Source organism: Capra hircus, chromosome 27 (genome assembly GCF_001704415.2).
Source record: "Capra hircus breed San Clemente chromosome 27, ASM170441v1, whole genome shotgun sequence".
Taxonomy (NCBI): Eukaryota; Metazoa; Chordata; class Mammalia; order Artiodactyla; family Bovidae; genus Capra; species Capra hircus.
The window spans coordinates 17,449,953-17,467,625 of record NC_030834.1 but is presented as its reverse complement, the minus strand read 5'-3'; positions in this window follow the sequence as shown (position 1 = coordinate 17,467,625).

Below are 17,673 nucleotides of genomic sequence, written 5' to 3'. Positions count from 1 at the left end.
CACATTGCAGGCGGATTCTTTACCAGCTGAGCCGCAAGGGAAGCCCAAGAATACTGGAATGGATAACCTATCCCTTCTCCAGAGGATCTTCCCAACCCAGAGATCGATCCCAGGTCTCCCACATTGCAGGCGCATTCTGTACCAGCTGAGCCACAAGGGAAGCCCAAGAATACTGGAGTGGGTAGCCTATCCCTTCTCCAGAGGATCTTCACGACCCAGGAATTGAACTGGGGTCTCCTGCATTGCAGGCGGGTTCTTTACTATTTCCCTGAAGAGCTACAGAAAAAGGGAAATGTCTCTCTCCATGTTAGGTTGGGATCCTTCATAATGACTTTTGATGATTACCTTTAATTTTCAAATTTTTCACTTTAATGCAGACTTAATGATATGGACAGACTAAGTTCATTTACCCTCATTCTTCCTTTGAGGAACTCTTAGAAGTCTCTGAATTCCTGAAGGTAAGAAGAGAAATAGGTTATTTTCCTTTACAGGTTTTTTCCACTATCAGAAAGTAAAGTGGTCCCATGAAACCTTTCCTAAGTCGAATGGGGGTGGAGTGAATGAACAATTCAGTCTTGCTAACGAGGCAAAAATAAACTGATATAAAGCACAGATGCTCACAGACAATATTCAAAGCTGTGGAGGCTGGATACTGAGTGCTGAGTGTTATTTCCGGGGAAGTTTGGTGGGGCCGCATTCACTGCTCTGTTCAGTGTGTATATTGCTTATAATGGCTCACTGGACCAAACAAACAAACAAACAAACAAACGCTGAACCCTACTTTCTATTTTAATCTTTTTTTATAAAAGCAAAAGTTGTCTTCCAATTTCTTTCGGTTAGTGAAAGCAGGTAGTCATGTAGGTCTTTTGTAAAGCAAAGTGGTGGTGCTGCTGCTGCTACAGCAAACTTTGAAAAAGTGGGGGATACCTGTACTTTTCTCTTTTTTTTCCATTTAAAAAAATTTTTATTTTTCTGTTTCTTGATGACACTTCAGATAACAAAATGGATATTTTCTTAACTTGGTGATTTCTTATTCATCAGTGACCCTTCCTAGGTACTCAAGAAATTAATGGCCCCCTGATTCTTCACTTTTATACTCTTTAATCCTTAGGGATAGATTCCTTACCTCTGTGGGCTCAGACCCTAGACAGGAAAAGAACAGTCAACTTCTCACCAAGCCTGCCTTGCTGCTGGCCCTGGAGAGCTGGCTGGGTCCTGGCCTGTTCTGCTCCTCCAGAATGGCATTCTTGTTTACCAACTCCAAAATGAGACATCACTTTTTATCAAAAACAAATGAGGACAACATTTACTCCCAGAAAAAACTAGTCAGAGGTTACTCTGATTTTAAAATGAGATTGTGCCCTATCGGAGTTACATAATCAAAATCATAATTGTACTTAAAAGTCTAAGTTTGGCTTACAAACCTCATTAGCCTATTTATAAATCAAGCTAGTTTTAACAACCATTCTTAAGAGAACTTTGATTAATGATTTTGTTTCATTTTCAAGTGTAGTTAAATGTTTTTCAACACTTAAAGCCTTGTGTATCAATTTAATATGTTTAATTTCCTTTTAAGTACTTTAACTTGTTTGACTTAACAAATGAGATACTCGTGAATACTTGAATAACTCATCAGTTCAGTTCAGTTGCTCAGTCATGTCCGACTCTTTGCAACCCCATGAATCGCAGCACGCCAGGCCTCCCTGTCCATCACCAACTCCCAGAGTTCACTCAGACTCACGTCCATCGAGTCTGTGATGCCATCCAGCCATCTCATCTTCGGTCGTCTCCTTCTCCTCCTGCCCCCAATCCCTCCCAGCATCAGAGTCTTTTCCAATGAGTCAACTCTTCGCATGAGGTGGCCAAAGTACTGGAGTTTCAGCTTTAGCATCATTCCTTCCAAAGAAACCCCAGGGCTGATCTCCTTCAGAATGGACTGGTTGGATCTCCTTGCAGTCCAAGGGACTCTCAAGAGTCTTCTCCAATACCACAGTTCAAAAGCATCAATTCTTGGGCGCTCAGCCTTCTTCACAGTCCAACTCTCACATCCATACATGACTACTGAAAAAACCATAGCCTTGACTAGACGGACCTTAGTCGGCAAAGTAATGTCTCTGCTTTTGAATATGCTATCTAGGTTGGTCATAACTTTTCTTCCAAGGAGTAAGTGTCTTTTAATTTCATGGCTGCAGTCACCATCTGCAGTGATTTTGGAGACCCAAAAAATAAAGTCTGACACTGTTTCCACTGTTTCCCCATCTATTTCCCATGAAGTGATGGGACCAGATGCCATGATCTTTGTTTTCTGAATGTTGAGCTTTAAGCCAACTTTTTCACTCTCCTCTTTCACTTTCATCAATAGGCTTTTTAGTTTCTCTTCACTTTCTGCCATAAGGGTGGTGTCATCTGCATATCTGAGGTTGTTGATATTTCTCCTGGCAATCTTGATTCCAGCTTGTGTTTCTTCCAGCCCATCATTTCTCATGATGTACTCTGCATAGCAGTTAAATAAGCAGGGTGACAATCAATTAAGGACTTATAAATATGAAATATTAGTTTTAAGTTTTTAAATTTCTAAAAGTAGATTTCAACTGAAAACCACAAGTCTAAATCGTTGACTCAATTTCACAGTTTAAATTGGAATTGCAATTGCAAGTTACTGGTATGCTAATTGGGCAAAATATCTTACTATCACAAGTGTATACAATATCCAATATGCAGACTCTAACGCAAAATTATTTGATACTATGGGGTTTGTTCCTTACATATATATTTTTCTTCTTAATTTTATGTCTTCCCAGGGCTAAAGCATGCTGACCCATCAAGGAATCAATGAGACCATTCCATGCATGGAGTTCTCTTCCTTTATAGTTGTTGTGCTTGCCTCCTCGGCACACTGAGATTTCTTGAGACTCAGAGGGTGACCTGTCCTGAATAAGGACTGGGTTCTAACCCAGACATGACCCTAACTGCCATTCAGGAAGAGTGAAATAAAGACAAGCCAAAAAATGATCCCCCAGAGATAGTCATGTCACTTCCCTGCAACTTCTGAGTGGTACCTTATTTGGCAAAAGATGTGATTGAGTTGGGCTTCCCTGGTGGTGCAGTGAGAAAGGCTCTGCCTACCAATGCAGGAGACCTGGGTTCCATCCCTTGGTTGGGAAGATCCCCTGGAGGAGGTAATGGCAACCCACTCCAATATTCTTGCCTGGGAAATCTTATGGACAGAGGAGCCTGGTAGGCTACAGTCCATGGGGTTACAAAGAGTTACAGATCCTGAAAGTGGGTGCTTGTCTTGGTTTAGTCAGGCGGGCCCTAAATGCAGTCACTCGTCTACTTAGATGGGAGACACAGAGGAGAGTTTGAGACAGACACACTGCAGATGAGATGGTGTAAATACAGACCATGATGTGGCCACAAGCAAAGGAATGTCGGCGGCCATCAGAATCTGGAAGAGACAAGGAACAGATTTTGTTTGGAGCCTCCAGAGGTTGTGTGGCTCTGCTAACACCTGGAGTTCAGACTTTGGGTCTCTAGAGCTGTGAGAGGATATATTTCTGTTGTTTTTAGCCACCCAGTTAGTGACCATTTGTTACAGTTGCCATAAGATATTAGTTCAGACAGTGATGTTGTGAAAATTAAAAATTAAGGTATGATTAAGACTTTGATATTGTCATTTGTAGGTTTCTAAGAGAAGGCATTTTAGTCAATTGTATGAATATTCTAAATTAGTAATTAAGATTTTAAAAATCTGTTCTGGCTAATCACGGTAGTCAGATCACAAATATCTGTCAATCTTAGTTAATTAGTGTTGCCAAGGGAGTAGGGGTTGAAGAGGGATGAATCAGGTGTTCAGGGTTAGACAGTGGTCCCCACCCTTTTTAACACCAGAGGCCACTTTCATGGAGGACAATTTTTCCATGACCCGGGGTTGGAAGGGATGGTTTGGGGATGATTCGAAGCACATTACATTTATTGTGCACTTTATTTCTATTCTTGTTGCATCAGCTCCCCACCTCAAATCTTCAGGCATTAGCTCCCAGAGGTTGGAAACCCCTGGTTAGCAGATGCAGGCTATTATATATAGGATGGATAAACAACAAGGTCCTGACATATGGCACAGGGAACTATATTCAATATCTTGTGATAAACCATAATGGAAAAGAATTTTTAAAAGAATGTATGTATGTGTATGACTGAATCACTTTGCTGTATAGCAAAAATTAACACAACATTGTAAATTCAACTAAACATCAATAAATAAAATAGAAAACTAGAGTTTGGTCATAATTTATATAAGGGGGGGGAAGCTTGCCATTATATTATCTCCAAAAGTCCTAAACATTGAATTTATCAACCCGCACGTAATGCATTGTTTTAAAAATAGTGCTTTTAAACAGCTAGATTCCAACCCTGTGTAGAATCAAATATATCAGCATCTTAGTTTGATTACTTGGTCTGAATTGGAAACATTTCCAGTGACTACCAGTTGCACACATCATTATCCACTCATAATTGGTTGTTTAATTCGAAAAGAGCAGGTTCTGCTCCATCACCTAACATCTGTTCACTTGGCTCTTAGTTCTATTCAACCAAATCCAATTATTGTCGGGAGAGGCTCAGGATAGGCTCATATCATTAGAGAATGACTTCCATTTCTTTGTAGATCCTTAATTCTTTGTTCTTCTCATAGCTGTTCTGTTTTTTAATGATAAATGCATTATGAAGTTATTTTTATGAATCTGTGCTTCTATCTAAAATCAAAAGGCTAGGCACTGAAACCTTATTTATGTTTGAGGTCATATAATGCCTCAAAACATAGCTTAAATGCTAAAATTATTCAAGTATACTTAGAAGAACTCTTTAAACAATTCTGAGGGCAACAAGTTTTTTGCAATTCTCACTTCGACGTTACTATTGTTAAATATCGTTTTAATTTCCAGTTGTATTGAAACTCAAGTGTTTCTTGACTTTGATCATGGTAGTGAGAAAGTATTCAATATTATTACTTAGGGATCATGTGGTTCCTAATTTAAGACAAAATTCTCAGCAAAGATAGTTTGATGTTTCATGTTGTTTGTGAATTTTTTCCAAAGCATGCATTGTTTTCTCTTTTTAAATTGAAGTATAATTGACGTGCAGTGCCACTTTGGCTTCAGATGTACATCATAGCAATTTAGTATTTAAATACATTTTGAGAGGGTGACTATGGTAAGCTTAGTTATCTGTCACTATGTAAAGTTATTACAATATTCTTGAATAAAGGTTCTATGCTGTACATTACATCCCCATGACTTTCTTATAACTAGAATTTTGTACCTCTTAATCCCCAGTATCTATATTTTGTCTGCCTCCTTAACCCCTTCTTCTGGCAAACATCAGTTTGTTCTTTATATCTATGAGTCTGTTTCTATTTTATTATGTTTGTTCATTTGTTTGTTTTTTAAATTCCACATTATAAGTGAAATCATATGGTATTTGTCTTTGTCTGGCTTATTTCACTTGGCATAATGCCCTCTAGCTCTATCTATGTTCGCTCTAATGTCAAGATTTCCTTCTTTTTATGGCTGAATGATATTCCTGTGTGTGTGTGTGTGCGCGCGTGCATGCGTGCGTGTGCGCACGCCTGTGCATGTATGTGTGCGTGTGTGCGTGCGTGTGTGCCTGCGTGTGTGTGCGTGTGTGTGTGCGCGCGTGCATGTGCATGCGTGCGTGCATGTGCGTGTGTGTGTGTGTGTGTGCGTGTGCACATGCTGCATTTTCTTCATCTCTCAGACACTGAGGTTGTTTCCATATCTTGGCTATTGGAAGTCATGCTTCAATGAATATACAGGTGCATATTGCTTCTCAAGTTAGTGTTTTCCTTTTCATTGGTAAATACCCAAAAGTGGAATCATTGGATCATATGGTAGTTCTATTTTTAATTTTTTGAGGAACTTCCATACTGATGCCCATAGTGGCTGCACCAATTTACATTCCCACCAACAGTACATGAAGGTTCCCTTTTCTCCACACCCTTACCAATTCTGACAGGTGAGAGGTGCTATCTCATTGTGGCTTTGAATTGCATTTCCCTGATGATTAGTGATAGCGAGCATCTTCTTAATCTGGCTGTTTGTGTTTTTGATATTAAGTGTCTAAGTTTCTAATTTCCTTTGGGTATTAACCCTTTATCAGATATATGACTTGCACATATACATATCTTCTTCCATTGAGTAGGCTGCCTTCTCGTTTTGTTGATGGTTTCGTTTGCTGAGCAGAGGTTTTCTTTCAACGGTTTCTTTCTTACATACACAAAAATTTCCAGAATAAAACCTGTTACAATAGAGGAAGACTTTCTTAATGGCTCTGAATTTAGCTGCATCATGACACATCTAGAAAATTCGGGGTGCTGGCAGAGTAAACATGCTTAAGAGGCTCTGGTAAAGCTGAAAATGGGGTGAGGAGAAACCTGCTTAACACTGGTTTCTACCACTTGTTCTTAGGCAGGATTATGGGAAAGACTCTCTTTTATTCCTACAACTTCCTACTTAACAAATGACAAGACCCAACATCTTATAGTAAGATCATACCTTCTGGTAGAATCATCATGGTACAAATCATTTAAATCATGCTCTCTGTATGTTTTGATGAAAGATATATTATGATGACACTCTGGTCCTTCTATTTCCAGAGAAGTCAGTGATTTGAGGGGCTTCCCTGGTACTTCAGCTGGTGAAGAATCTGCCTGCAATACAGGAGACCCCAGTTAGACTTCTCAGTCAGGAAGATCCCCTGGAGAAGGGATAGGGTACCCACTCCATTATTTTGGGGCTTCCCTGGTGGCTCAGATGGTAAAGAATCCACCTGCAATGTGGGAGACCTGGATTAGATCCCTGGCTTGGGAAGATCCCCTGGAGGAAGGCATGGCAACTCACTCCAGTATTCTCACCTGAAGAATCCTATGGACAAAGGAGCCTAGCAGGCTACAGTCCGTGGGGTCGCAAAGAGTTGGACACAACTGAGTGACTAAGCACAGCTCAACACAGTAATTAGAAAGGATTTTAAAGAGGTTTGATTGCTTTCTTTTGTGAGTATAACCCCGTAACAATTTTTACTGCCATCAGTACATATACACTGAAATTAGTCATACCAATTTTATCTTTGGCAAGACATATAAATAAGATTCAGTATACATCTCCATCACATTAAAGAAGTCCTGGCCAGAACATGTGCAGGTTCTGTGGCATGCAGTCATTGAAAGTCTGTAAGCCGGAACATAACATGTTGAAACCATGTGTATCTATATGCAGATGTGTGCACTTTTTAATTTCTGTGGTGAAAGGGGAGAATAATAAGAAAAAAAGAAAAAAAGGAGCATTCAGAGCTTCCTGAATACAAAGAAACATCTATGTTGCCATTATTTGGGCTATTCATTTTTTTCCTAGTGAAATGATATACACGTTCAGTATATAACCTTTGAAAATACACAAAGGAAAAAAAATTAAGCATTTAAAACTCCTGCCATCCAAACCCAAACATTTTGTAATATTTACAACTAGACTTATGTGTATGCATATTTGAAATATTTATAATCATACTTAGTATTCATATTCTTCCTTTTCATAATTATCAAAAATTTAACTTCAGAATTTCTAGACTATCTTGTAAAATTCTGGGAAAACCAAGGCAAGTTCATGATGATTTATTATATAGCTCTACCAAGTGAAGAGGAGCTAAAAAGCCTCTTGATGAAAGTGAAAGAGGAAAGCGAAAAAGTTGGCTTAAAGCTCAACATTCAGAAAATGAAGATCATGGCATCCGGTCCCATCACTTCATGGGAAGTAGATGGGAAACAGTGGAAACAGTGTCAGACTTTATTTTTTTGGGCTCCAAAATCACTGCAGATGGTGATTGCAGCCATGAAATTAAAAGACACTTACTCCTTGGAGGGAAAGTTATGACCAACCTAGATAGCATATTCAAAAGCAGAGACATTACTTTGCCAACTAAGGTCCATCTAGTCAAGGCTATGGTTTTTCCTGTGGTCATGTATGGATGTGAGAGTTGGACTGGGAAGAAGGCTGAGTGTCGAAGAATTGATGCTTTTGAAGTGTGGTGTTGGAGAAGACTCTTGAGAGTCCCTTGGACTGCAAGGAGATCCAACCAGTCCATTCTGGAGGATATCAACCCTGGGATTTCTTTAGAAGGAATGATGCTGAAGCTGAAACTCCAGTACTTTGGCCACCTGATGTGAAGAGTTGACTCATTGGAAAAGACTCTGATGCTGGGAGGGATTGGGGGCAGGAGAAGAAGGGGACAACCGAGGATGAGATGGCTGGATGGCATCACGGACTCGATGGACATGAGTCTGAGTGAACTCCGGGAGATGGTGATGGACAGGGAGGCCTGGCGTGCTGCAATTCATGTGGTCACAAAGAGTCGGACCCGACTGAGCAACTGAACTGAACTGAACTACCTCGTGAAACATCTTGACAGTAAATGAACGCTTTCTTTCAGATTTGAGTTATATCATAAAAGGAATTTGCCTGTTGGTATTAGGATTATTTAATAGTACATCAATCAATAGTACATCTATTTAATAGTACATCTATCAATATAGTTTCTTCCAAGCAGAGGCTAGCCATGGTATCTGGGGATAATATGTAATTAGTTATATAAGTCAGAATGCCAGGGAAGTATATGAATAGCAGCAAAAAGATGTTGGGTTGAAAAGAGAATACTTGGCTGCCTACTAGATGGCTTACCCTTCAGTTGCTGCTTTCTTTGGACTCTTCCCAGGGATTCGAAACATGAAGGACCCATCTCTCAGGAAGAAGTCATTGCTCAAAGCTGTTTATCTTAGTTGAGTACAGACAGGTACAAACCGGAGTAAAGTCACATCTTGACTTCCTCTTGGGCACCACTATCCCTGCATTGTTCCATAGCTAGAGTCTCTCCAAGACTACTTCAAGCCACATTTCTTTTAATAGCATGGGTAGTATAAGCGATAATGCCAATCTAGTCCATTCAAAATCATGACTGCAAAAATATCTGAAAGGACAAGGCTTAGTGGACCCATAGAATTCTTTCCATTTAGGATTAATCCCAGTATGTATTGTTTTTGCAATGAAAAAGCTTTCATGCCATAGGTCATCATAGGCAATGTAATTGAAAGACTATTTTGCCAACAGTATTACTGGAAAGTGCACTCATTCATGATTTAATTTTAAATGATTAGGACCCTTTGCTAATCTATAAGGATATCACTTAAATTAGAAGTTTTAAAATATGCAATGCATGTTCAACAGCATCCAAGTATTAAATAGCATCTTAAAGAGCGAAAGAAACTATTAAGACTAATTAAGTGGATTTATTGGCTAATTGGTGTTTCCACATGTATTTATTTCTGCAATTATTATTCATTTGCTGATTTACACAGCACTCTTCTCAAAAATTACCCTGGCATTAAATGAAGCTGGAAGACATCTCCACTTTGGAACACCTATTAAGCCAAGAACTTTCAACTTAAAGTTGGGATGGTACTCAATCAAAGTCTAGCAGAATTGATTCCAGAGTCAGAAGTTTATTTATCGATCTTAACTCCTCCTTCTCCATTCAGACCAACCTACTAAAACTTTTCCTTTTCTAAACCATGTGTATCTAATCTATACCACGGCAACGATACCATTTCAACTGTGTAGAGAAGTTTAGCAAATTTTCATCCACTAGAGGCTATCTACTAGAGACACTAGCCCTTAACATTTTAAGAAGAAATTATACATTGATCACTCAGGAATTGTATTTCCTTTCTATACAGATTAACCTTTGTAAATAGATCAGCTGGAAATGCTTTCAGTGTGTTTCCTCAATTAATGACTAGTCCTTGGAGCTATTGTTTCCCTAAGAATTACAAAAACCAAAACAAACACAAACCTGTTTACTCTGTCTAGGAACATGGATCAGTGTTGAAGACTGGAGATATATTTGACTCCCATGGAGAACAAAAATCTCTAAAAATAAGCTTTCTATCTAATTTATTTGTATATTCACTTAATTGCTCAGTGAAGACAACCACTCTTGAAAGTAACCTATAGGTAAATCACCTCATTTAAAAAACCAAGGACTTTCCTGGTGGTCCAGTGGTTAAGAATCTGCCTGCCTATGGGTTCAATCCCTGGTCCAGGAAGAGCCCACATGCCTCAGAGTCTAAAGCCCAAGCACCACAACTACTGAGCTGGCAGTCTGGTAGCCCGTGCTCTACAACAAGAGAAACCAGCGTGATGACACGCCCACATGCCACAACTAGAGAAAACGCGCTCAAGGCAATGAAGACCCGGCACAGCCATAAATAAGATAAATCAAGTTAAAATTCAAGGTGGCGGAACAGTTACTGGACACGAGATTCAGAGACACAAGAGGAAGGAAAAAAAATTAATTTAGCTCCCTAAGGCACTGACATTTCATCAGTTAGATGAGGAGAGAAACAACAGAGTTCAGACTGAATCATTTTGAATGAGGAAGAAAATAGAAATAATGGCACAGCTAGTTTGGAGAGAATCTGTCATGGACATATACCTCATCTGACTTCATAAGCCTCACTCGCACCCTCTCTTCCAACAGATTCTACTCAAGCCACATATTTCATAGTACTTCAAGCTAGAACCAGTCCCTGGAAAACTAATTAAAAGCTAAAAAAGGCCGTGATCTGAGATTGACCACTGTAAGACTGTTAGCACACTTTTCAATATAGCCAGCCAGCCAGGACGATAAATAGAAAAATTAAAAATTATAGGGGCTTTCCTGATGGTTCAGTGGTTAAGACTCCGAGCAGGGGACATGGGTTCAATCCCTGGTCAGGGAACTAAGATCCCACATGCCCCAGAGCAACTAAGCCCATTCATGGTAACTCCTGAACCCACATGCCACAGCTAGAGATGCCAGACAATGCAGGGAAGACCCCACGTGCAGCAACTAAGACCCAATGCAGCCAAATAAGTAAATAAATATTAAAAAATTATTAAGAGGAGCTGTATCCAGAAGGGGTGGCCTCACCAAATTTTATCTTCATAATTGTTAGGCTTCATCAAGAGAAAAACATAGGTTGTCTTCTGCGACTGCCTGAAACAGATTGATCTTGAATATATCATCCATCAGCAAGATACTTTATATTGCAGAGTTAGTAAATAACACAAGGAAATATAAGCTTAAGGGACAGGTGAAAAATGAAATTATGAGCTATAAACTCGGAACATTACTTTAGAACACAGTGGTAGATACAATTGATTAAAGAGTGCCATCCAGCTGTCAGGAATAACTGTTGTAGGTTTCTGAAAACCATCATTTTGTTATGGTGTTAGATTTGAATAGCTAGAGTTACATGCTTAGAGACACATCTAATGTCTTAGAGATGAGTTCCTGGAGGAAAGTAATTCACCAGTTATTTGGAGGCCGACAAGCAATGTATGTCATTTTTGAGTCACAAAGGAAATGACATTGTTGTAAACTCTGCTTTGTCATGCACACAGGTGCTAGGCCAAGCCATTTATATAAAAGAGAAACTTATTTGTAGAAAGTGGTCCTTTCCTTTTAAAACAAAAATGAAACTTTATTCGTTTCTTTTTGGCTGTGCTAGGTCTTCATTGCCGTGTGGGCTTTCTCTAGTAGTGACTGGGGGCCGCTCTACGCTGGGTAACCTGGGTGTCTCCCTGCGGTGGCTTCTCTTGTTACTGAACACAGGCTGTAGGGCACCCGGGCTCCAGTAGTTGTGGCTCACGGGTTCTAGAGCACAGGCTCAATAGCTGTGGCTCAGGGGCTTAGTTGCTTTGCAGCATGTGGGATCTTCCTAGATCAGGAATCAAACCCCCGTCACCTGCACTGGGAGGCGATTCTTTACCACTGAGCCACCAGGGAAGGCCCACAAGTGGTCGTTTCTGTAAACTGTATCTGCATCCTTCCCGACCACAACATAATACATAAAGTGACATTTTTGGAGACATTGCAAATGTCGTGAGTTCTTTATTTAGAAAAATCCAATGATTAATAGGTTATCAGTTATCCAATATTTGGTTATAGTTATAACTAGTAGTTATAGGATATGTTTAATAGTCTAGGATAACTATGAATGAATGAATGAAGTCGCTCAGTCATGTCCGACTCTTTGCGACCCCGTGGACTGTAGCCTATCAGGCTTTAATAGTTATCCAATACTTATTGGATAACTTATTGGATTTCTTAATATAAACTAATAGATGGCCTGGGATTTTGTGTGACCCTTACCTCTTCCCAGCAGGTTTTAAGGAAGGAAATTTCTGTTTTACCATTTCATTTCTGATTCTTTTGAAACGCGGGCACAATTAGTAATGAGAGTGTGCATTTATAAATGTGTGTTGCCACTGGGAATTTACTGAGGATGACTCAGATCCCATTCTATACTGGAAAAAGGTGCGTTTGGCTGGTAAATGAAAAGATCAGGCCAATTTCTTTCTTGTATCAACCCTGGGTAAAATGTCCTTAAGAAGAAAATAACAATAATGAATTTGTTGTGTAGGCAAAGAATTTAACTACTTGTTAGCATTCGAATGGGCCCTAAGGAAGCATGCAAGTTAATTAAATCAGAACTCCCTTTTTAAGTTTGCTACCAGCTGGGCATCAGTTGGCCTTCCCAAGAAGGTGTCACTGAAATCAATAGGTTTAAGGCTTAATGTTGAGCCTGGACAACAGAATTCTGGGAAAGTGACGCCACACCACGGTTTATTAAAGAGTATGCCTACAAATACATTTAATGCTTTTTTCTTCTTTCTCCATTTGATTCTATGTCTCTTCCTCTAGGAGGCCTGGACTGTGACTTTTAAAGCTGAAGCAAGATGTAGCCTAAGGATGTTTTTTTACAGTGATAGAGAAGGAAGGAGTGAAGTTGATCCTAATTTTATGACCTTGCTAATTATCAGCAGAATATTTTTGCAGGGTCAAATATTAATCAATTAATTAGTCAATTAAAAATGCCAAGAGAGAGGTGGTCATTAGTTAAAGGAGCTCATTCAAATGATTTGTGGTCTGGGTTTTATCAGTTCTATTCTTAGAGCATTCTTGTTGGGCTTAAATGTGGTTGAAATTTTAATCCCTTGATTGATTTGCTTTATTAGCCCACCTCTGATGTGAGTGAGTGCTCAGTTGTGTCTGACTGTTTGTGGCCCTATGGATCATAGCCTGCCAAGCTCCTCTGTCCATGGGATTCTCCAGGCAAGAATACTGTAGTAGGTTGCCATTTCTTTCTCCAGGGGATCTTCCCGATTCAGGGATCGAAACCACATCTCCTGAGTCTCCTGCATTTGCAGGCGAATTCTTTACTGCTGAGCCATCAGGCAAGCCCAATCCCTACTAGGTTTTTATTAAGGGGCAGCTTTTGAGAAATTAAAAAAAACCTTATTCCCATTTCCCCAATGAAAAGGTATTGCAGATGTCATAATGCTTTGGGGGAACGTTTACAAAGTCATGCCCTGCCCAGGACATGTTTCTGGTTTCTTTAAATGTATCTTAACTTGCCCATATGTGGTCAACTTCCCCTTCTGGAATCTATTGATAAATCATGGTAAAAGGAAACCACTGCATGGAAACAATGTCTAAAGGGGACCGTCTTTATCCCAGAGAGGAAACTCAGAGAATAGGGCTCAACCTGGCTAATGTCAAAAGGCCTACTCCTGGATTCAAATCAAAAGTGTCAATGCAGCCAATTAGAAATAGGAAGAGGGTGGTTCAACTGAAAATCTGGGGCCTTGGGCATTTTCTGGAATGTGTACAGTCAGACCGTGCAAGTGAGTCAGCAGAGAAAAAGCAAGCCGGGGCACCTCTCTCCGGAGCAAGGAGTCATCCTTTGCCTGTAGGTCAGAAGTGTTTGTCTTGAAGCGCTGCAGCTTCCAACCAACTGATTTTCAGCACAAATGGCAATGTTATAAAGTGTGAAGACGTTGGGCTAGGAATCACCAATGCTGGCCATGCCATTTCCTACTGTAGGAAAATGACCCTGTCATCACCCTCTTGATGTCTTGGTTTCTTTACCCAGGAACTAAGGATGTTTGACAAGGTGACTTGGAAACTGTAGGCTGGGAAGGAGAGCCAGGATTTCTATGGGTGTTAAGTTGCTTTGAGGGTAGCTTGACTGTGCACATGGGGGTGCAGAGCAGGAGAGGGGGCAAGAGACATGAGCATGACCCTTGTGCGTCCTTGGCACTCACGTTTTAAACCTCCCGGGATGCATCTCTCTGCCTCTACCAGTTATGGCTCCTTAGATTCTCTGTTAGCATCAGGATCACTAGCAGAAACTGTGTAACCTTTCTGACATGTATTGTGAATCCTCCCCGGCCCCAGAACTCTTCTTAGAGAGATACGAAGGTTATCAGCCCTGCTCAGCTGGCCAAACCTGACAACACTGGGCGCGGTTGCTTTTGTAATCTGTTCTCCAATTTCAACCTGCACCCACCCAATCCCACATCTCTCGAGGGGTTCTCTGTTTTTTCTGCTTTTAACTTTGGGTTAGACTTTTCCAGTGGGCATGCCTGAAAGAGGAAACTTGATTGTGTCTGTTTAGATTGCCTTCCTCTCCACCTTAGTAAACATCAATAAACTCAGACTCCTTTACTTTCCGAAGCCCTAACTTCTTTGTGGCAGCAGCGATTTTTAAAATACAGACTTTCGTCATTCCGTCTTCTCTGTTATGGCATCTGTACGTGCTGCGGTGTATTGTTTAAGCACACTCTTTCATAGATTTGAATTCGCTTATTGTTTTCTCCAAAATATGTTCTACCTTAGACACTATCTCATCCTCTCCTCTGCCAGATATTGATTATTCATACATTCGCTGATCCCAACCACTTCAGCTTTACTCATTGTTATGTCTTTGCAGCTCTTCTTTCCCTTAAATACAAGGGCAACCTATTGTTTTCACAATTACCCTGTCTCCTGCGTCTGTTATATTTCCAAAGCCCAGGGGAGCATCAGGGCATTGTCCTGGGTTTGGCACTTCTCTTCCACAAGTCCTTTTCATTCTCTTTCTAACTGTTTTACCTGCTGCCACCTTTGTGTAGCTTCCCAAGTGGCGCTAGTGGTAAAGACCTTGCCTGCCAATGCAGGAGACATAAGAGACTCAAGTTTGATCCCTGGGTCAGGAAGATCCCCTGGAGGAGGGCACGGCAACCCACTCTGGTATTCTTGCCTGGAGAATCCCATGGATAGAGGAGCCTGGCGGGCTGCTACTGCTGCTGCTGCTAAGTCGCTTCAGTCGTGTCCAACTCTGTGCGACCCCATAGACGGCAGCCCACCAGGCTCCCCCGTCCCTGGGATTCTAGATTTGGACACGTCCCTAGATTTGGACACGACTGAAGCGACTTAGCACACACGCACCTTTGTGTAGGGTCTTGCCTATGTAGTCCCCACCACAAACATCTGCCCTGGCTGTTACAAATGAGGTGTTCAGGGACGAGCCACTCTTTTGCAGCAGGGCAATAAAAAGCAGTATGAAAGAAATGTTTTAAAAATTGGACTCTTTGGTGCTGTGATGTCTCCTTGGAGGAGAATGATGTATGGAATGTGGGAATTAGTGTCTAGCCTGGTACCAGTGCTTTGAGTTGAATATACTGGATGATTGTTCCACTTTCAATGGCCTATGGTCAATTTCCTCCATCACATCTCACCAAAGATAGCTTTGATGCATTGGACTGTTGAGCTTTGTCTGTCAATGGCTTCCATTTCTGATGGCTGCCTCTTTGCTGAGGTGTAGGCTACTTCCTGTCTTTTTTGTAAATTATTTTTCTTGCAATTGGCTCAGTGGTAAAGAATCTGCCTGCAGTACAGGAGACTCGAGAAACATGGGTTTGATCCCTGGATCAGGAAGATCTCCTGGAGGAGGGCATGGCAACCCACTCCAGTATTCTTGTCTGGAGAATCCCCATGGACAGAGGAGCCTGGGAGGCTACAGTCCATGGGGTCACAAAGAACTGGACACGACTGAGTGACCTAACAGCAACAAACATGCAATTCAACAAACATGCAATTCAGCATGATGAACTCCACCCCACCTCTGACCTTACAACATACTAATATTATTGGACCACTTCTGTTTTCCAGAGAACTAGTACACAGCTGCTAAGTTCAGAACACATGATCAACTATTTGTGATTGTAATTCCCTTGTGATTGTGATTGTAATTGTGATTGTGATTGTAATTCCCTTTGTGTCTTGGTTCCAAAAGTGATAACGCTGATCCTGTAGCTTGAAAAATCCCCATTGGGTGACACTCTTTAGTGAAAATATGCCATTTTATACACTTGTTTCTGACAAAAAGGAAAAAAATGTGAAGTCCACCCTAGTTCTGTCCGGACAAGCACAGAGAGAGGCGTGTTGGATTGCCAGACAAATATTTTCCCCTAGTTTTGCTCAATGAACTTGATTCACTGGAGGGCCTTTTGCCCATTGAGCAGGGGAGGTGGGCTGCCTCGGAAGCAGGCACTGCCCCACTCTCTGCAGGGCGCCGGAGTGAATCATCGTTTTCATGAATGAGAAGAGGAGGAGGGAAGAAAAGACAAGGAGCTCGTTGCTCATGGCCTCAAACAAGGCAAACATTTTTGTGAATAATTTTCGGATAATATATGACGGGTTGACTTTTGGGTTCTGTTGTTGTGAATGGAACGCAGAGAAACAAGAAGTTGTTTCAACACAAGTTTTATCTGATATCCTATTCATATGCCCATTCTTTCTAGAATGTTTGGCAACTTTTCTAGGGTACAGAGAAGGCACAGTGTTGAATCACGTTGCTTTCAAGTGTTGTACAAACCCTGGCTTGAAACTCACTTAAGGAGATGGTTGATCCCACCATATAGACAAGGAAAAATCTGGCCCTACCTCATTTCTGAGGAAGATTCGAGCTGGGATATATGTTGCTACAGATGCAGTGCCTTTCAGTTCAGTTCAGTCGCTCAGTCGTGTCCGACTCTTTGTAACCCCGTGAATCGCAGCATGCTAGGCCTCCCTGTCCATCACCATCTCCTGGAGTTCACTCAGACTCAACGTCCATCAAGTCAGTGATGCCATCCAGCCATCTCATCCTCGGTCATCCCCTTCTCCTCCTGCCCCCAATCCCTCCCAGCATCAAAGTCTTTTCCAATGAGTCAACTCTTCGCATGAGGTGGTCAAAGTACTGGAGTTTCAGCTTTAGCATCGTTCCTTCCAAAGAAATCCTAGGGTTGATCTCCTTCAGAATGGACTGGTTGGATCTCCTTGCAGTCCAAGGGACTCTTAAGAGTCTTCTCCAACACCACAGTTCAAAAGCATCAATTCTTTGGCGCTCAGCCTTCTTCACAGTCCAACCAACTCTCACATCCATACATGACTACTGGAAAAACCATAGCCTTGACTAGACAGACCTTAGTCGGCAAAGTAATGTCTCTGCTTTTGAATGTGCTATCTAGGTTGGTCATAACTTTTCTTCCAAGGAGTAAGCGTCTTTTAATTTAGCAGAAGCCAAAGTGAAAAAACAGAAAAGGCTAACATAGGTGCCAGATGTATTTTTCAAATTGAAGTATAGTTGATTTATAATATATTAGTTTCTGATGTATGGTAAATGATTTGTTTTATATATACATGATATTTTTCATTCTTTTCCATTATAGGTTATTGCAAGATATTGCCTATAGTTCCTTG